Source organism: Tympanuchus pallidicinctus, unplaced genomic scaffold, assembly GCF_026119805.1.
Source record: "Tympanuchus pallidicinctus isolate F22 unplaced genomic scaffold, pur_lepc_1.0 scaffold25, whole genome shotgun sequence".
NCBI lineage: Eukaryota > Metazoa > Chordata > Aves > Galliformes > Phasianidae > Tympanuchus > Tympanuchus pallidicinctus.
Genome location: NW_026294742.1, coordinates 695,865 through 717,417, shown reverse-complemented (window position 1 = coordinate 717,417; position 21,553 = coordinate 695,865). Strand labels below are relative to the sequence as shown.

The window sequence follows — 21,553 nt, the reverse complement described above, 5'->3', positions numbered from 1 at the left end:
GAGACTTGGACTGTTCTCTTGTCTCACTTCCACTCTCTCCCAGACTGGATGCACACCCTGGAGGTATGTGGTTTGTCTCAAGATATAAGACTTCCCTCCTCAAAAACTACATTACTTCAACAAGCCACAATGGGCTGGCGAGAGGGAGAAGGATCCTCTGTTAGTGCAGCTTTCCTCAGAGATCTTTTCTGCAATCTCCATGCAGCTGGAAACATACTCTTCCTCTCCTGAGCTTACATGCATGCACATACACACATTCTCTCCTGCAGCAATTTCACTGATGTGTAAGTACACTGACACAATTATACATACACAAATACTCTTCCTTTTTTGTGCTTACACATACACAGAGGGAGAAATTCTCTTAATTGAGCACTCATATTTACACTCATGCAAACTCCAAGCAACAGCACATGCTGCTGTACACATTACTGCCATCAGCACACACACAGCCTCTGCCTTGCAAGCATGCATGCAAGGATACAGGTACATTTATTCACCTCACAAAGGTGTTGCAGAATGTGGAGGAAGAGATGGATAAATCAGGTGTAACGGGACCTCTTGAGAGTTAGTGCAGGCTCCTGGTCCAAGCATGCTCAACAATGTGCTTAGAAAGGTCTGCTTGGGGCTTTATCCGATCAGATGTTTAAAACCTTCTTCAGTCAGAGTTTTGATTAGTGCAATTTTTTTGTCCTTACGTCCAAGCAAGTTGTTCACTCCTTCAATTTATGACCTTTATTTTTACCTTTTATTTCTTTTGCTCCTCTGCCACAGATATTAACAAACAGCTGGTGTATATCTACTTGATAACACCGTAGGTATTGACAGGCTGCTATTAGGTGCCCCCTAAGACTTATGCAGGTTGGACAAACTTCCTTCAGCCTCTCTAGAGGACCTGTGCTCCAGCCTCCTCCTCATCTTCTGGATTTGTGAGCCCTTGTACCTTAAGCCCGCAACTGGACACAGACCAGATGGTGTCTAATAATTAGGGTTTTTTAATTAGGGTAATTAGAGGATTAATATTTTCTGTTGTTCTGCTGGCTGTACTCCTATTAATCCAGTGCAGGATGCGGTTAGCTTCCATTGCTGCCAGATACCTCTCAGCTGGGTATCCATGGGCACTTGGCTGTAATTGAATTGATAACAAAATAATAAATAAATAAACCAAACAGTGAGCGTTGTTTCTTATCAGCCTGTGCTAAAATATAGAGATCTCAAAGAGTTTCATGGCCATATTAGGATCCCAGGACTTGATCGAGCTATCAGAGAACAGGATAGGTAAGACAACCTACCAAATCTCTAATAACTCTATGGTTGTGAGCTTTGTTGCTCTTCTTTCTGGCTTTGAAGACCCACTGAACATTTTACTTCCCCATGTTTGGAGAGGTTCAGCCAGGATTCTTCTCTTCCAGCCCTGTCTTGGTAGTAGCCAGTATCCATACTGGTCACAAGCCCTTGTCCAAGTCTCACCATTCAGAAGGAGTACAAGTTAGACATCCACAATCACTGGTACAAGGAACAGCTTTACACAGCTTACTGTGCTTTTACTTACTGTGCAGAAGCACAGCGTTCATTCTTCTGTGCTATCGCTGAGCTGTGCACTGAATGCTTGTTCAGTGTGATTCATCCACATCATGAAAAATCTGAATTTTGTCACTTTACAGTACCTAGTGTGTGGAAGAACTTTCAGTTCCGTAGAGATTCCTACAAATCTATTGTCCTGTAAGGCATGAACTGAAGTAAAGGGTTTTTTAGCTTCAGTGTGGTAACCGTTGAGTTCTGGCCTGAAGCACTGATTGAGCACCTGGGGAAAGGACCTGGACGGCCCTGGGAACACAAGTGAAGGCAATTCAGCTTTGTGACAGGAAGGGGTGGAGCCTGGCTGCACCTCTCTTAGACCTCATTGATGGGCTGACTGCTACTGGAAAAGTATCTCTGGTTGGATATTTCTCCTTGTGTCCCAGTGAATCTAGATGTTCGTTTGGTGAGCACTTACTCTTTCCTTTGTAACACTTTTCCATTGTGCTAGTTCCTTTGTCATGACATCTCCTGTCATGGAATCACCATTCCATGTCATTGATCTTTCTGATTGTTACAGCTTTCTTTTGGACCCCAGTTAGAAGAATCCCAATTCTCAGATACAAGCAGAAGGAAGTCCTGAGCAGAAACACTCAGGTGAATGGAAAGCTGAAATAAAAAACTGTGAAGTTTCATCTTAAGAAAAAAACTGAAAGAAACTGACCTTTTATTAGGTTTCTTGTTGGTTGTTTTTTTTTTCCATTTTTTTATGGCCAAACACCAAATTTTGCTAATGCCATGGGATTACTCAAATCTGGATCATAGAATATTCTGGTGGCTAAACATTCAGCTAAAATTTCTCCCAACATCAGATTCTATTCTGTTTCTGATGGTGGTTTCATTCAACACTAACAATGGGAAGATTGGAACACTTACGAGGTGGGCATTAACAGATGTGTCCTTGTGGCTGTCATATTTGTTTTATCTTCAAGCTGGGAGAAAATCTGGAGCAGAGCACAGGTGTTGCCGTAGTGTTTTCTTGGGAAGCTTCTTTCCCATGTAGCTCTTCCTTTTTCAGATGGGGATCAGGACAGGGGCTAGAAGTCTGACCACTCCTCTTTGCCAGCTCTTCATGACTGTTTTTCTTTGTCCACAGGTCAGGGAGATGAGACTCCCCAGGGACTTTCTACTGCTGCTGAAAGAGCTAAAGGTTTAAGACTCTCATCTGCTCCACAAAAACAGGAAGGACAGGAATCTGGTTGCCACAGATGAGGTAAGAACGACAAGCTGAAGAGGCTTTTATTATTTTGTTTCTTTGTTTGTTTGTTTTACTTTTCTCAGTGCAAGGGACAGCAGTGTAGGAGTATGTGACAGTGGTCATTGACCAGAGGTTCATGCAGTGACCTGAGAAAAGCATGCAGATGTAAATCATGTATGCATGGATATGTACTTACATGTATCTTCTTTTTAGCTACCTGTGACTCAGATTCAGAGAGGCTCAGCTCTGGTTCCCGTTACAGATTTACTCAGGCACAAAACTTGTTGGATGGCAGAAGATTGATAATTAAAAATAGCAGTTGACCTCTGTTATGTGTTTCCACCTATGTTTACTTTTAAGACATTGATAACGGTTATTTGTGGGATATCTTCAAATAAACAAAAAAGTGGGCATCTATCTGTCTATATGTTTATGTGTGCACACTTAATGTGTATGAAGAGATCTACCTACACGTGAAGATGGATTTCTTATGTGATATACACACCCTTCCACTCTGTCAGTCTATGTGGATGTTCAGTAGCCCTGTCAGGATCCATCATTGCACAGCATCTGCAAGTTCCTCTGAACTTCTGTGTGTGCACATTTTAGGACAAAATGAGGGTTGTTCTGGGGACCTCCACATGCTTTACATGAGGGAATGGTTTTAAACTAAGATGGGGAGGTTTAGGTTAGATATTAGGAGGAAGTTTTTCACTCAGTTTGTGGTGAGCTGGAACAGGCTGCCCAAGGAGGTTGTGGGTGCCCCATCCCTGGAGACATTCAAGGCCAGGCTGGATGTGACTCTGGACAACCTGATCTGGTGGCTGGTGACCCTGCATAAAGCAGGGGGTTGAAATGGATGATCATTGTGGTCCTTTTCAACTTGGGCCATTCTATGATCCAGGAAGCAAATCCTGACTTTCTGGGTAAAGCCAGAAGTGTCAGCAGCACAGTTCCTGCCTAGCATGTTGCCTCTGACCGACAGCTTGGGTGGAGGGGGAACGGCGAAGTTGGACCTGTGTGTGCAAGTACATCTGAGTGTACAGTGAGGGTGGTCTGCATTTACCCTATTGTATCGGGGTGAGTGTACAATGAGAGGGGCTGAGTGTTTGTGTTGGTGCCTCAGCAGTGTTTGTTCTGGGGCTGGGGATGAGGCAGTGCTGAAGGGTGTGTTATTCTCACATCCTTGCTAGCAGCAAACAATGTCACGCCTCCACCTGGGCTGTGACATGACACACGCTGTAGGAGCAGCAGCACCAACAAGCTGCAGAGCCACAGGAGAAGGCAAAGCTGTTCTTTTTGTTCATCTGTTAGGAAATCCTGCCAAGTCCAGCAAAGCATGCTGGGATCCACACTGGCTTTTGGACTGGGACTCAGAGAGTGAGAGAGAGAGGCAGTAATTTGTTTGCCATTGCCCTCAAGCCAGGAAATCCAAACCCCAAGCATTTCCCAGGCCACAGCACATTTGAATCGAAGAAGAGTGTCAGCAGCTCGCTCACATGAACCGACAGCCACGCACACCCGCACTCAGGCACACACGTGTGCACACGCATGGGGAGAATGTTAGGGGAAGAGAATTGTTCCAGCACCACTGCGGTTAAGATGCTGAGACAATCTCGAGTTTTCAGGCCATAGCTGTCAGGATGCTTTGGTATATTCATCACCCCCTACTCTATGGTGATAAAAATTTACACAGCCAACGAAACGAAGATTAATTTCATGTGAAAAGCTGACAGAATGGCCCATGTCATTGCTTTATTTGTGCCAGCACTCAGTAACTCGGTGCAAGTTCCATTGAGGTGGCAGACATCCCGTCCCCTTGAGCCATCTCTTCTCCTCTCTAATGATGCCACCGTTTTGACAAAACCAAGCAACACAGCCGGTATGTGCGAATTTGGAATTAATTTTCTCCAGAAAGGTCAAGTATGTTAATGAGCTTTTGGCTGCCTGTGTTTTCTTTCTTGTGTTTTCCCCCCTATTAATGGGGGAAAAGGTGGGAAAAGGAAAGGGGAGAAATAATTGCAGAAATAAAAATGGAGAAAGGAGGAAAAGAAGGAAACTGTGAGCATTGCAAGAGGTAGGATTTCAGTGTAATTTTTCACGAGTTCTCCTTTTCCAGGACTGAGGTGGACTAATTGTATCAGTGCAAGTCTGGGCAGTTTGCTGGAAGCTGTTGAGTGAGGCCAGGGATGTCACGGATAGCAATTAGTGTAACCTGGCACAGAGGAGGTGGATTGCACCCCCCTGGCACTCAGGATCTGATGGCAGCCCTGGCTGCTGACAGCTGCCTTTGTTTTCCATCCCAGAATGGCTGAGCTTTGCTCACCACGGGTCTGTGTGTGCACTGGGGTGCAGAGAGCATATAAAGGTAGAGATGGAGTTTGGGTCTGAAGCTCTTGCGCCTGTTAGCAAGGAAGCTGGGAAGAAAGCTCTGCTGCCCTTGGAGGATTGTCAGGGCCCAGTAATTCACCTATCTTAGAAACATGTCAAAGAGGCTGTTCAAAGAGAAATTGTCCCTGTCTTGTGCAATTGAAATGGGCTGTTTGAAATAACCAACCACTTAGCATCCCTGTATTCCCCCAACTCCTGCCTTTATTTCTGCTGGTTAGGCTTCACCACTTACAGGCTCACTGGCTTTCTCAGGGCATTGACTGAAGATCAGCTTGAGAAAAGGCAGCAGAAAGAGAAGACAGAGGGCCTGAGAAGGTGGGGATCATCCTGGAGTCTCTTCCTGGCTTTGCTGGAAGCTGTTGAGCGAGGCCAGGGATGTCACGGATAGCAGAGTTAGTGTAACCTGGCACAGAGGAGGTGAATTGCGATCTGAGTAGGACATCTGGGGCAGGATTCATCTCACCTTGTTTTAGTCTTAAGCATAGTATTTGGGTTGAATGTATATCCTACCTAATTCAAGATGAGAGAAACTCCATTCCATCAATGGGTGGTTTTTGTCTACATTAAATATAAGGTGAAATCAAACTCTTAGCTGCGATTTAATTCCTACGTTTTTGAAGCTTCACATTAAGGTGCGTGATTCCCCCTACCCCGCCCCCATTCACTTCTCCCTGCTCCCATCTTGGCTCTCATTTCCATATAGTCTAATACAGCAAGGAGAGAAAATTCAGTGTTGCCCCCAGAATTTGTACAGATTGATGACTTTCACTCCAGCTTGCCCAGGCTGGCTCCATACTTACCCACTGCTTTGGCAATGCAGCGTTGTTTTTACCTAGCTTTGCTGATGTAAACCCAACGTATGAATTCCTGGGCATTGTCCAAAAGATCTTGGTTGTCTTTGGAGGGTGCATGTTTTGCCACCCTGGCTACAGTGCAAGTGCAAAATGGATATGGAATGTATCAGTGCCTCTGTCACTTGTGACGTATGTAAGGGTGACCTTAATTAGACTTTTGTTTCTTTTACACCTTACACATCTGGCTCTGTTGTATGAGCCACTCTGCATGTATGATTTTCACATGCTCCCTGCATGAATCACTGCAGCATGGCTGCCTCAGACTCATGCCCATGGATTGCAAAAGCATTCAAGTGACCAATCTTAATGATTTTCAGCTGACTGCTGGTATTGTCCTAAACATGAAAGTCCTACCCATAAACTACTGTAATGCCCACTCTCTTCTCCCTCTTTCCCAGGCTCTGCAGTGTGTGTGGAGGCACGTTCCTTTCTGCTGGCACTGCTACAAGATGGATTGTTCTGCAGTCAGTTGGGTGGGTAGCTGGGGGAAGTGGGATCCACCAGGAAAGCTTCATGGGCTCTCTTGCATGTGCTTGCACACATTGTCTAGGAGCATTCAAAGACATCGTCAATACTTGTATGTATTTTTCCACCATGGATGTTTTATTGCTAAGCAGATAAATTTTTCCTACTTAGAGATGACTGCGTATCTGTGATGAAAGGAAATGAGTTGCTAAACTCTCTGTATACATTTCATTACATGGGACTAAGGGAGAAAAAGAGATACATAAAATATTTCAGAGACAACTTATATTTTAAGTGTTCTGTTTCAGCAACAGAAAGAATATGTGAAATGTATATAGAGAGATTGTTTCATTCATGGATACAGTGAAGTCGGGTATCCCTGTTCTCTCTTGTTTTTTTGGCTTCTGGGATGTCAGAAGAGGACAACAGTTACAGAACTCAAGTTCTTAGGGGAACTTCTCACCCAGTAGCTCCCTGGGGCTTTGGCTGAACTGTGGGATACTCAGTGTTTCCCAACTCTTGTGTCAAAGACTGTCTCCTCTCTTCCCAGATGTGGCCGTGCACCATTTCTGTTTTCTCCCCTCCCACGCTCTGGTTTCCACAGGAAGGAATCCTGGGCATGTGAGTCAGGGAGCTGCAGTGTGCTCTGATCCTGTCACCAGGCTGAGTGATTCAGGGCTGAGGCTGTACAACACACCTACCCCATGATTTGCATGTAGCCCTTGGGATACTCAAAGCCACATTTTCTCAACATGCCAAGTTCTTGAGAAAATCCACCCACTTGCTTTGGTGCATAAATATAAACTTAACTCTTAACAGAAATCAAATCTGGGAGGTGCACCCAGGAAGGAAATCTGCTGTCCCACTTCCTAGTGTTCCCCCATATCTGCAGGTGACTGGAGCATGAAATGCCTTTCATCTGTGCACTGCACTGCTCGTTTGCACCATGTTCTCTAAGCCTGTGTTCCTTTCTTTCCTTCTGTTATTTTTTCCCCTGTGTGAGAGCACTGGCGCCTATGATGGAAGGTCATCAGTGAGGTTAGTCAACTGGCTCCAAGCATTAAGACTTCCTGCCCTGCTATGCTGAGCTGCCAAGTCCCCCTCCCCACTGCTTACCACAAAACCCAGTGTCTGCTTGTCTCCCTCCCCACCCTTCTCATCCCTACCAATTTCTAATTCAGCAGCCTTTACAGCAGACAGAGTGGGAGGGGGAGGCACCCAAGCTACATTCAGATGTGTTTGAGCACCAGAAGCAGTTTGGCTGTAGGGTGATGTTGTCAATATTGTTGAGCAATGTGCTTACAGACATTGCCAGAAGGTGAGCTGCCCCTGAATGTGGGGTAAATATCCCCCAAGAGTCTGCAGTTCCCATGGGGATCTGTTCTTGTAGCTGACCTATTATTCCCGCTGGAAAATGTCATTAAGTTTCTCGATTAGCAGGCTGGTCCTGGCAGCCTTAACTAGGAAAGAGTTTGTCTCAAGTATCCATGGAGAGCATGATTTTTGGCAGTTGACGCAAATTGCCTGCACAAGGAACTATAACTTCCTTAGAGAAATGCTAGGAGGTTACAGGTTGAAAAGAATTAGAAACCTCTGCCCCAGCCATGAGCCTGGGGGAAAGCAAGAAACCTCCATCCCAAAGGGAGCAAGATGTCCCCAAAAGGACAATGGATGATGGGCAAGCAGTTGCAGGGCAAGGGGAAGGAAGAACTGCTCATGGTGTGGGTCTGCACCTGGGCTGTGCAAAGGGAGCAGGAGCTAAGGGAAGCTTTATTTATGGGAGTGGAGCATAAAATGGAAAAGATAGAACGGGGTCATTTGGGATAAATATGGTGGGAAGTGGGGAAGATGGGATGAGTGGTTGCTATTTATGTGAAATCCAAGGGTGGGGGGATACTGCTCCAAAAAGCACCACAGAGATCAACCACATCCCAATGAAAACACAGCTTTCTTTCAGGATAATATGGAAACCCTCCATACCAATCCTTCAACAGGATGAGGAAGAACCCCACCCTGATGTGAGGTTTAAACCACAGCTCCTGGGAGGAGGACTGCTAGTGCTGTGCATACTGCTCAGGGCTCCCAGTATGCAGCACCCCAGCATGTGCTCCTGTGTACCCGTTTTCATGTGAATGTGGGAATTCAGGCTTGTGAGGATCCCCCTCCCAAACCAGAACAGAAGCAGCTACTTTATGATTTCAGTCCCCTTAACTCTGTCTGCTTGCTCACAGCTCCTTAAAGATCACATAGGAGACCCTTTTATTCTTGTGCAGGGCTGGGGCATACCAGCCTGAAGCCTGCTGTCTTCTGTGACCTTCAAAGCACAAGGTGAAAACACCTTGAGGAGTTCTACCTGAACGCCATATTTGTGATCTTCCCATAGCTGCCAGTCTATGCTAAGCTGTGGCCACAGAGACCTCATTTTATTGCTGTTTGTGTAGGTGTAGAGGTATTTGAGGCATAAAACTATGAACGTGGATATTTATTCATCTAGATTTGCTTTGATTTTCTTAAAGATGAATTCATTACCAGTGAGAAAGCTAAAGCCTCGCTATTAAAAGCCCAAGTGCATTTTGGTTTATTCTGTTTTTAAATTTATTTTTAAGGATGCACACATCTTAAATTAACTGCTTTCTAATTACACTCTGGGTGTTGGGCCCTCAGGGTGCTGCAGTAGGACAGGGTGCCAGCAGTGGGACCTGGGGGGTCAGAGCAGCAGGGGCACCTGTTGCCTTAGCTCACTGTGCTGCATTATCTGCCCCTTCAGTTGCTGGGGCTCTCACTTTGCAGGCAAGCAATGCTCTGATTAAGGGTTAAAGTGAGGCAAATGGGGCAGAAAGAAGTTAAAGATGTGAGCTACAGTGATGTCCTCTTTACACTGCTGGAAAATCAGATGGAGTGTATGTGCTCTTGCACTGTAGTATGAGCAACAGAGAGAGCAGGGGATTTATCTAGCTGCAGTCTAATATTCTGTTGGCTGCAGCAAAGGCTGCAGCACTTCCCGACTATCGGCTGGCGCTTTCACTCACACACATCTGTGATTGATGGGCAGAGAGTATAAACACCTCATTAGTGCTATAATTCACTGGTTAGGGCTCAGTCTGTGCCGTGGGAGGGAGGAAAAAGAGTTGAGAAAGTTTAATAACTAAAATTAAAAAAAAAAAAAAGGAGAAGAACGGATGTAAAGCCACACAAATCATTCCAGGGAGTTATCTGACCTGCTTTGAAAACTTTAATTGCTGATAATGGACAACCTGTTGGGTGGTATTTTATTAACACTAATAGATTTTTACGGGATATTTCTCACATTGCTCTCCCAGAGCCTGAGGAATACATTAAATATTAAAAGTTAATGCTCTTGGTTGCTGTTTCAAGGATGCCCTGCTGATAACGAGCTTTCCCGCAAGTTAGAAACCAGGAGAAAGCATGAGCTGCTTTTGCCATTTACGGGCTCTGCAATAATAATGAGGGAAATACTTGAATCTTGTATGCACCTCACAGCTGTGGTTCTCAAAAGTCCATCTGAAGTGCTACGTAGTGAAAATGCTCAGCCCAGAGGTGGTAGATGTATCTAATCTTCAACTGTGGATGTGCAAGAGCTGTGTTCCTGAGTCCCACGCTGAAACTGAGTGCTTCCAAAGCCTCATGTGCTGCTTTACATTTCAGTTATTCAAAGCAGAGACCTCGACCAACAACTCATACTTGTTTCTTGAGAGAGCTTACGTCTGAAATGGATGTTCTATCATATTTTCCTTTCATATGTAGCAGTTTTATAAAAGAATTGCTTTCATGCTGGGTTGTTTTTCTGGGTTGTTTTTTTTTGTTTGTTTTTTGTTTGTTTTTTTGTTAGTAACACAGATGGCCCAGCTACCTGGAACAGAAACAAGGGAGTCTCAAGAGAATGTGAGCAACAAGGGATTTTCTTGAAGATGCTCTCAGTCCTACACAGAGCAGAGAACCCTCCAAGTATGGAGAAAAAAAAGCCAGTTCTGTACTCTAAAGCAATAGATTCAAGCAGTCAGAGAAGGAAAAGAAATGATTGCCAACATGCTTTCCCTCCAGCAAGTTGGAAAGTAAATTTGAAACTGAGTGTGAACAGTAAGCAACTCGTATGGTGAGTCAGAGTGAGGTCTTGCATTAGAATTGAAAAGTCATAATAGTCACAATATACATTTCTGCTCATGGGTGAAACCTGGACTTCCTTTTTAGTGCCTTCTTTGGACATGCCAGCCCTGTCAGCAGTCATGGCCTGGCCTTAGAAATGAAACTTAATTTTGTTACGCCCTGCCTTGGGTCGCTGCCCATGGCGGCCTGTCTCTTTTGTGTCGTGCCATCTTCACTTGTGGGAGCAATAGGCTTGGTTTTGGATCTTGTTCTAACCGCTGTTTATGCAGCCACCTCCTGTGCCAAACCAAGCTGGACTCCGTGGCCATGTCCGTGCTCTCTGGAACAGCACTGGTGCAATCTTGGTGAGTAACACTGCTTCCCAATCCAGCTTGGCTGGAGAGCAGCTTCCCAAGCTTTTTTGTGCTGTCAGCCAGTTAAGATGTTACCCAGAGCCTGCTGGCCTATTCCAGCTCCAGATCTTACCATAGGCAGTCTACAGGAAGGTGATTTCTATGCTTCTCTGTTTGTAGTCATCCTATAAATACATTGGTCTGGATTATCTTTGTTTTTGAGTTCTTCTCGAAGCATTACTGTACGAGTAGTAAAAGCTATCATAACTTTTACTGAACTTTGTTGACCTCTCCCACCCTTTGTGTTCCAACAGGGCACTTTTCCCTCTGTGTCCTATGCCCTATTCCTCTGAACGTTTGTCAGATAAAGTGAAGGGTTGTGTTCCTTTGGGCTCCTGCAGACAGAAGAGCAGAGACTACAGCTCAATCTCCTAAGTCTGTCTTTATTGACCAGATCTCACCTTGGCAACTTGAGCATGTGCCAACTCATGAGCCATAGCTTTCTAAGGAAGGGGGGATCAACCACAGATACCGGTTTTCTTCTCTTATATACAGGCTTGGGTCAGGAATGCACAGGGCAGGCTTCAGATTTGGCCTCTTCTGCACTAACCACTTCTGCACCAGAGAGCATTCTCCTTTGAGGAGCAGACACAAGCTACAATCAGTTGATCTAGGTGCCATGATTTTTTGCTACTGAACAGTACACAAAGAATATTACAGCCTAAATATGATAATATAGCTGCTTACTAAGTAGGAACATTGTCTTAGTATAAACAAAATCACTGTGGCTGCAAGGTAGGTGCAAATAAAATTGGGAACCTCCGTTTCTGGAAGGCCTTACTTTTCAGGTTGGACAGGGTGATGAAGCCATGGTGCAGGGCATGGGCAGGGCCTGTAATGTGCTCTTCATGCACTGGGACCTTAGGTTGTTTGAAACGAACTCTGTCCAGGTGGCTTAGTAGTTTTCTGAATTGTCTTCCTGGAAGAAGCCCTTGAATCTGAGTTCTAACTGTGCTTGTGAAGAAGGTTCTTAGAGGATAACAGGGAAGAAGAAATAGAGGAATTGGTAGAATATTTCTTTCCAAGGGATGCAGGTCCTTTGGCTCAGACACTCCAGGACGTGCTTTATTGCTAGACTGCTGTTTAGCAATAAAACAACCTTAGTTACTTAACAGGAATTGACTGCTTGGTCACTTCTCTCCCTGCCAGCCCATTCGTTTTCCCTATCTTCCCTCCCATGCAATAATGGCAGCTTTTTCTGATTGACCCCACAGGCTTACAAAAAACCTTTTAACTTAAACGTATATTGACCTCAGTCTTGCTGTCCAGTGAGTTACGTCACAGCTGGCAGTCTGAAAATCATAAATTAGGCTTCAAACCACTGGAGCTGTCTCCTAATAATACGGATCTGAGCCGTTATAGATGAAGGTTGTACTAGGTGACTTCATGTCTCTGACAACTGGCAAGAGGAATGCCCTTTTCATTTTTTTTTTTTTCTAGCATCATCCCATAGACCCTGTGATTATTTATTTCCTTTTCATTTATTTTATATTTATTTCCCATTTTGTCATTCTTCACACTGAGTATAAAATTTCATTACTTGCCTTAACCTACTCTTAAAAGTGGAAGAGAAAGATGTCAAACTTGCCATCTTGGGTGCTCTTAGCTCTTGGGTAGTGTAAATTTTATCAGTTTTTCTTTCCTCTTTTCCTATTGATTTTGTGTAGATGTTTGTGTTTTTTTCCCTGATGTGATTCTTATGAGCTAGACAAATGCACTAGACAAATGAGAAATTTAATGACATTGGAAGCATTTCTCCCTTACTCTGTAATGCAGCATAATTCCAATAGATTACCTTAGCATTCATCATCTTTTCCCTCATGACTTGGGATGTACTTGCTCATTGTCACTTTTGTGGATGAGGGATGGAAAATACTCCATGAAATGTGAAGCATCACTGTAAACCAAATCAAGTCTAATGTTTCTATGAGTATTGGCCCAGCAGGAAGGAGAGAGCTAACTCCAAGGCCTTGTCTATAAAAGGAAGACTTGTATTGTGCTTGACTTAATCAGTAAAAATGCCACAAGTTTTCATGAGATCTGTGGCACATTCCTTCAGTTTGCCCTATGAATTCTGGAGTTCAGTAATGTCTTGAGTTCAGGATATGTTACTGCTTTCTCACACCTGGATCAGCTTCATGTCTTGCTTTACATCAGCAAATGCAGAAAGATACATTTGGTGACAGCTGCTGAAAGTGTTTGGGACACTGTGACTGTTCCTGGCAAAGCTGCCATAAGTGCAGTGTTGGTGGCTCCCAATGTAATCACTGAAAACTGAGGGCCCTCTGCACTTCAGGTGTGTTTAGTGCTATGGGCAGAGATCTTGCCCTAAGATAACAGGGTGATGAAAAGCACTTTCAGAAATGCTAACTTATAGACAGATGGGTAAAAGATGTCATAAGAGTATGTGGAAATAAATCCCTCTCGTTCTGCTTTTGATCTTCATAGTTCCTTAAATATACGTCATCAGCGAGCTTATATCCAAAATTTATAACAGCCTTACAAAGATTTTCTAATACAGCTTCATGCATGTATTTTAAAGACACGAGGCTGACATTGTCTTTACTGAGATTAAAATACTCACGGCAATATTTGCAATGCAATGTTCGTAGAACTGGCATCTGCAGAGAACGAAGCTGGCTGGAAATTTCCTCATCTGCTTTTGTTACTGGAGAGTAAATGCAAATGGCTTAAAAGTTGGACTGGTTGGAGAAAAATGAGTGGATTATGGATTTTATTCCCCTTTTACTAATGTAAAATGCAGGCACTGGTGCTGACATTGGTGATTTTAATACAAGATTTTCAAGTAGATTGTGTCCCTTCAAAGAAAATATGAGCTCATAAATACTGCGAGATTAGATGTAGTGAGGCCTGGATGTGGCAACGGCTCAGACTTTATGGCATTCCTCAAGGCATACGGTATAAGATGTTCTGTGACCTGGCTTTCATGAAGATCAAAAGGCTTAAAACCGTTGAGAATAAGATTTTCAAATTATCCATGGGGAGACACCAAGTTGTCAAATGGGAGGAGGCTCTTTGAAGTGTGGAGATAAGGACCTTTCTAGCCTTCAGTCATATATGAAAGCCATTTCCCAGCCCAGCAGAGGAACGTGTCGTTGGGTTGGATTGGGCTTGCCCAGGTTATTCACAGGAATGGACAGGCTGTTAGTGCTGGTAAGCAGCTGACAGTATCTCTCAGCCAAGTTATAAACAGAACCCAAACCAAACAAAGAGGATTGAAAGGACTGGAAAAACATGAAAATAAATGCACTGGGAGAGGTGGACACGTTTATGTATTAGTACCTCCCTGTACCGCAGCTCCACCAGTCTGAGTCAAGCAGAGTATTTATGTCCAGGGAGCTGGAATAGCAAGTATATTGCTATCTTTCTATACTGTCTTAGCTTTGTGTCTGAGCACAGAGGAGCAAGTGGGAATACTTTAAAAGAGCTTTTGGGTGGAAAAATGGTGAAGAGAGGCAGAGGATGGCCTCTTACCTCTCCTCTGCCAAGAAGCTGAGCCAGTGTGGGGCCAGGAAGAAATTCACTGCTCCTGTATGCCAGGAATAACTTGCCACTGGTAGGAAATAGCTGTGGAAGTAGTATTTTGTGGAGGAGCTCCTGATAAGCAGGGCAGCTGCACAGCACTGCTTTTCAAGCTGCCCCAGAACTCACCATCTTGCACAAATACTTATGCATTTGTTCCTTCCCTTCTCAGATTCCTCTGTCTGGTTGGTATTGGCAGCTGGATTATCAAGATGTCTTGAGAAAGTACTTCTGCAAGTATTTTTCATACAATCAAAGCTGTTAGCACTGAAATATCTTCCCCAGAAAGGATTCTCCTGAGCTGGTAAGAATAATTTCTGGTCACTTTTATAGAAGTTTAATTGGCATCTAGACAAGATAAATATCCATTATGTTTTGTGTTCTTTGTGCTGATGAACTAAGGATACACAATGTTTTTAGTCCATAAAGAGTGACCATTTACTTTCGGTCTAATGACTTTTTAAGAGAAAACAGCTAAAGAAGACAGAACGAGAGCAAAGCTTTCATGGCAGCAGCTATTTGATATACGTATTTCCTCTCTAATAAGCTACATCTCTTGGCTGACAGTAAAGTAGAAGTTGTACTCGGCCAGTATCTTGAAAGCTAAAGGTAAAAATAATGGTAGGAATTGCATTGCCTCATATTATCCATGTGCAACCATTGAATTTCCTCACAGCCACTTAGTTTTTTGTGAGTCTTGTCCTAATTATCACAGCTCACAGAGATGCTCTCTAGGAACTTTGTACATAGAATTAGTCAGTAAAGTTTTGGCAGTGTGGTTTTCCATTGGAAAATGACATACTGACAAAAAGAAAATGGTTGAGGAAATCACGTTGATTTGACTTTTTGTTTATGTGTTTTGTTTTCCTATTTTGTCTTCAGAGGAACAATAAAATATGAGCCTGACTGGGTTGAAGACATTGTTTTTATTTAGTTGTTCTTTTTCTTCCCAACTGGAGTTCTGCTTTTTGCTTCTTTTTCCAGTAGTATTTAATAGAGTGTAAGACATTTTGCAGTACTTCAGCAGACCCAAAACAAAGTTATGGAGGGCATAATGAGATTGTCTGAGTTCTTTTCAAAAGCAAAACAGAAGTGATTAATGAAAGCACAAAATTCTTTATCAAATGGAATTTCATTCTTTTTCTCCTCCTAGCAGCATTTATACACACAGACTGTACCATGCTCGCTTAACAAATATCCTCAAAATACTGTAGTAAGAGTTCCCTGTGATTTTCAGAAAAGCTTTTTTTTTTCACTCACTATCCAGGTTTCCTTTGTCATCCTTCTTAAAGCACCAGTTTGCCAAATACCAGGACATAGAGAACTATGCTGTCAACTTTCCACTTACCAGTGGAAATGCAAGATCTTGTGTTAAGGGGCCCACAGGTCTGATTCAGCAAGGAAATTACTGTATCCCTGTATCCTTTTAATTGTAGGGTTGAAAACCAAAGTGTGGAGATGCACATAAATTATTACATTGTCGTTGAATCTGGAGTCAGTCCAGCGTGAACCCAGAATGCCTGGAGCTGCTCCAGCTGAGTGGCAGGAACAAAGCTGAGAGCCCCAGTAAACACCACATGATTTCTGGTATTTGCAGGGCATCTGTTTTGCCTGCCCTTGCAGTATCTTTGTCTGGTCTGGAGAAGATCCTGGGTGACTGGTGATTTTATTATGGCCTGGCACATTTGAGGGTAAGCCACTCTGCTTGTCAGCGTGCTTCCAGAAGAAAAGCTTCAGTGAAAAAACCTTGCTCTGGGCTTTGAAATCTGAACTACAGCCAATTCCAGCGGAGGGATGTGACAATTGCCTTTTGCTGTGAAGTTGCCATCTGAACAATGACACTGTTGTGTTTTGAAAAGACAACAAGCAATGAAAAGAATGTGTGTGTGTAATATATGTGGCTGAGTAGGTACCAGTTGGAAAGCAGTGCAGGCCCTCCACCTTTCCTTCAATGGTGCACCTCAAAATCTATGTTTAGAGCTGTTTCTAGTATTCATGCTCATCGTAAGTTTTCTGGTTGTGGAGAATTCTTTTTTTACAAGCACTGCTTTGCTAGATCATCTGGTCATGCTTCTGCTCCTATGAAAGCTTCACCTTGTTAAATGGTCCTGGGAACTCAAGAAGTAAAGTCTCAGGAGGGGAGAAGGGAAGGAGGATTTCCAAGAGATAATAGTTTAAGGAGATCACAACCAGTGAGATTCTACTGCTAATATTCTCTCCAAAAGTCTCAGGATTGTGCTTGAAAAACAAGAATCCAGCTGCTTCGCTTCACGGATATACAGGGCATCTCTCCTAAAGTCAAATGGGCCATGGCACAGACGTGGGTGTAATTCTGTGTTTGTCCAAATTACAGCGTCTCATCCTTCATTCTGTGTTTGTTGGGACCAACAGTTCCTCTCTTTAGTTTATTAGTAGTTTATTATTTGCCCCTCCTGTAAGGCTGAAGCCATTGCACCTAGGCTTCACTATCTCTTTTTGTGAAATGCTTGGGTAGACAAGGGAGTGAATTGTGAGTAAGAGGTAGTGAGATACATAGCTGTTGTGTCCCATTTGCAGACACAACACTTTTCCCCCATCTAAAAAAAGAAGTGGTAGCAGAATCAAGACTACAACTCGGCTCTTCTCTACTCAAGACAGAAATGTCCCCTTTAGTCATTATTTTCTGTAGTAGATGAAATAGCTAACATGAATTTTAGATATCAATAGTATTCATAAAAGGAATCCTGCTGTCCTTGCTTTTTCATCTGCAAAGTCTATACTGGGAGATGAGAGCATCCATTTACTTACCCAGGGACTTCAGTGCACCTCAGACATGAGATCAGCACCTGTGAGCTTCTGCTTGTGCTTTTGATAGGGGTCCAATGAAGAGTCTGCTGAGAAATCTCAGGTAAGCATCTGAAGTGGTGAAATCCTATGAAAACAAAACAGAGTGTGGGTAACTTGCAGTTACAGATCTAGAGGTAACCCTGGCTTTTGGTCATTTCAGATACAAAAGAGATACAAAAGAATTCCAGCATTTAGAACTTATTTTTAATATGAGTGTAGTGAAATTAGCGGTCCTATAATGAACCTTCTATGGCCAACTTGTTTTGTGTAAAGTGAATGGACATACAGACTTTGGGAATTTACTTTTGTTCTAGCCTAAAATATGATCATGCCCAAAACAGGAAACCTTTTTCCAAGCAAATTTTTTACAATCCTATGAATTTATCTAAGTGTTCAGCTTTACATGGACAGTTAGATTTGTGTTCTAACGAGGAACAGAAACCCTATCAAAGGGACAGAAAAGAATAATTAGTGAGAAGAGCTGGGTTACTTCAGATCCAGATTAAGTCAAAACTACCAGTTATGCTTGCCTATGGAAGGAGATTTTGAGTGAAGAGAACCAGCACCTTGATGAGGGTGTCAGCTTGATGTAGCGCACTGGTGTCCAGAAGAAAGAGCAAAAAAAGTTCATGTTTTCCCAAAATAATAAACATATGTGGATAAATACTGTGTAATCCTAGACACCAGCTTATCTTCTTCACTCGACTGTCCCTACAAATGTGGAAAAGCCCTTTTACTAACCTTGTCTGTGATGGGTGATAGATATTTTCATCTGTCCAGCAGTGCACTGTTGTAAGAAATAATGCAAATGCTATTTGCTATTTGCTACTAAAAAGTGCAGTGAAAAAGGTAGTGCTGCAAGATGGAGCATCCCTGTCAGTACTACACCTCATTCCAAGAGGCTGTCCATACCCGTTTCCTGTGGGTTAGGAGTGTGCTATTGCAATTCTTCATGAGATCTTTCTTACACGAGCTACAAAACTTGTAACATCTTCCATTCCCTTTGTCCAGACTAAGAGCAGATGTTGGGAGAGGTTCCAGACCTGTGTTTTGCACTTAGAAGAGGCCACATGTATATATCCCCTTTCTTTCTGCAGCTGTGATATACAGTCTACGCACCTTATTATCAGAGAGATCCAAAGTACAGAGAAAATTATAGAGTAAGCAGCACAATGCAAGGTCTTGGGAAACGTCTCACTGTTTAGGAAGGCTGGAAGAATTTTATGTAGAATGCCAAACTGGAGAGGAAAAGGACAGATAGAAAGTCAAATTTGGGAGGAAAAGGACAAGAGTGAGGAAGGGGGAACTACTTTAAGAATAAGTCTGAAGGGAATAGGGAAGTGAGAGGTTTCAAGGCTATATGAGCTAGTGCCGTATGCAAGGATAAGAGAGACTTGATTCAGGCTAGAGATGAGCCAGCAAGCAAGGCATTCGCTCCAGACAGAGCATCCTTCATAGATCCATCACGCTACTATAGCTAACAAATATGTCAATAGGGTTTAAAAGGTGCTTCAGAGGAGCTGGGAAGCAAAGACAAATAAGGTGGGTGGCTGAGGGAGGAATGGAAAGTCCAGTGGTTACTGAGTGGGGCTTGAGTGTGATGAAAATCCTGGCTGTGCTCCAGCTCAAGTTTTCCTATCACATTAATTATATTACAGCAGGCTCCAGGGCTTTCTATGATACAGACTTTGTGTATCAAAAAAGTTATACAGATATCAGGGGGTAATAAGATACGCTCATTGTGTCGTCTCCAAGCCTTCCACTAGGATGCCTTAAAAGATGAAGCCTGAGACTCCTTGGTGCTGCTCCCTCTGTGCACATGGGCAGAAAGTGAATACTGTGAGGGGAAGGAGGAATAATCTGGTCTGGGAAATGTTGTGTTTCTCTCAAAATTTAAATAAATCCACTGTCTTTTCTTTAAAATACATGTGCTCTTTGGTTGGCATTTTTGTGTCACCAAAAGGCCTTATTTCAAAAATGTTTCCTGCTTGGAAAATACAGTTACATGCTGTGTGTTCTGGGAAAGGGACTGGAGTGAAGACTCTTTTTCCCCTCTAACGGAGAAGTGTTCCAGCTGCATGCACTGGGTGACAAGTGCCACCAAGAAGGAAGGAAATGTGTCTCACAGGCACAATTAGCAGCAGGTCTGCTAATTTCACTGCCATCCTGAATTGCAGTGAAACAAAAGCAAAACTTGGTTTTCCAAGTTTTATTTATAGAAAGAAAGGGAAAGGTAAGAGACAGGAGCTGCCCAGCAGGGTTCTGTAGCAGGGAGGGAGATTCAGATGCTCTGTTTTTCAGTCCTGGCTGTGCCACAGCTGCTTTGTGTCACCTGGATAAAATGCCTCCATCTTGTCTTCCCTTTGCAAAACAAGGCCTGGGAACTTCACAGCTGCAGGAACAGCGCAGTCTAATTCACCCATGTGGTAGATGCAATATCTCCATAAAAGGCCCATGTAACAGGGAAAGATCTGACTGTTAACAGCCGTCCTATGGCTCTCCATCCTATGGAGAAGGGTGTCATGCAATGTTCATAAGCCAGGGCTGCCTGCTACAAGGCCTGATTCTTACTAAGACAACTGAAGTAGGAAGGAGGTTGGGTTTAAGCCTTCTTTGGTGTGTGGAGGTGTAAGTTGAAGAGAAAAAAGCCAGTGGAGCTGTTCATCGCCACCATGTCACTATCCACCTCCTCTGCACTGAAGCCAAAGTTTCCTGCTGGCCAAGGATGCCCATAAAGCAGGAAATAATCCTTGAAGGCCAATTCCAGCTCCTTTGGAAACAAAGTAAATAAAACAGCTAAGAATGGTGTCTGCTTTGGTGCATCCCCTGCCCCTCCTAGTCTAGTGGCATGGTGGCTGTAAGGATGTGGTACATCCTCTCCTTCTGCCTCCTCGAGTATGGCCAAAGCAGAGTTAAGCCTCCTTCTCTTCCCCCCTCTAAAAGTGCATGATGGGATTCTCTTTTCTGCCTCTCCCTCCTCTCTCCAGAGCTGTGTGTTTGAAATGATATCTATTTCTCTTTGTGACAGCACACCGTGACTGCTGCCTTGACATTCTCCCAAGCTGACATCCCGACCGGTATGACACTGATGCCTTTGGGCAGAAATCAGAGCCGGTTTGCTACATGCCTCCATGTAGCCATGATGCCTGTAGCGCCTCTGAGAGCCCCCAGTGCCCTAGTGGGGAACTGGAGCGAGCACGTGGGCCCCAGATGAACTCCAGGGAGAGAGCAGGCATTATCCCTGGTGATCCTGCTACCCGTTTCCAGTTGTAAGTGTTCACATTAACATCATTTTTTCCTGATTTCTTTTTCTTTCTTTCTTTCTTCTCTTGCCCTTCTTCACTTGCCTGTGAGAGGGTTGGTTTCCTGTTTCCCTCCCAGTGGCAGTCCTTGGGGAGCTGGGCTTTTGTGAGCTGGAAAAGGAGTGCACAAGCATCTGATCAGCCCTGATTAGTGTTGAGAAGGATCTAATAGCTCCTGGCTTCTGGGACCATTACCTGTCATTTAGTTTTATTAAGTCAGTGATGAGAAAGCTTAAAATTAAAGGCTTTGTAAATTGGATTCCAGTTTGAAAGGGAGGCACCTACCAGGAAGTTAGCACTGAAACTTGCAGATGGGCCACTGGGAACACCACCAGAGGAGCATTTCTCTTTAGCTGCTTTGACAAAGATCCCATGAGCCTCAGGCTGTCCAGAAATCTTCAGCCATGTGAACAACATATTGCCTCCATTGCCAGGCTACTCGCATTTAGACCTCCAGCTACTGTTCAAGAAGAAGGGTGGTCTTCTGGCTGAGTCATTACCCGGGGCTTTGAGTTCTGATGCAGCTACAGTGATATAAGGCAAGCCATTTCATTTCCTCTTGGCTATTTTCTCAATTCATAAAGAACAGGAAATCATGTTAATACTGATACTTTTTTTCTCTTTGCTTGGTACCTGTTTTAGACAGCCAGCTTTTTAGGACAGGTAGTCTCCCTGACTCTTGCTTACGACAAGAACTCCAATGGATTTGAGTCTTCAAATCAAAAATAAAGGCCTTAAGTCCATAAGAGAAAGTAGGCAAAATGGATGAGTCACCTAGTTAAGAGAAACATCTCAATCTTCTTTTGAGATTTATCTTCGAAATAGCCATCCAAATGCATTTGCGAAGGGAATACCCCAACTGCAATAACGTAGTCCAGC

General features: G+C 43.6%; 2 long non-coding RNA genes across 2 annotated transcripts; both read left to right on the top strand.

Moving 5' to 3' along the window:
* The first annotated feature begins 1,928 nt into the window (after positions 1-1,928).
* LOC128083989 (uncharacterized) lies at positions 1,929-6,530 on the top strand. The gene is made up of 4 exons (XR_008208290.1): positions 1,929-1,984; positions 2,099-2,175; positions 2,675-2,791; positions 6,420-6,530. It is a non-coding gene; the product is annotated as an uncharacterized LOC128083989 (long non-coding RNA).
* Positions 6,531-14,724: 8,194 nt separating this feature from the next.
* Positions 14,725-21,214, top strand: LOC128083990 (uncharacterized). Its single transcript, XR_008208291.1, has 3 exons — positions 14,725-14,850; positions 20,401-20,641; positions 21,109-21,214. It is a non-coding gene; the product is annotated as an uncharacterized LOC128083990 (long non-coding RNA).
* Positions 21,215-21,553: the final 339 nt, after the last annotated feature.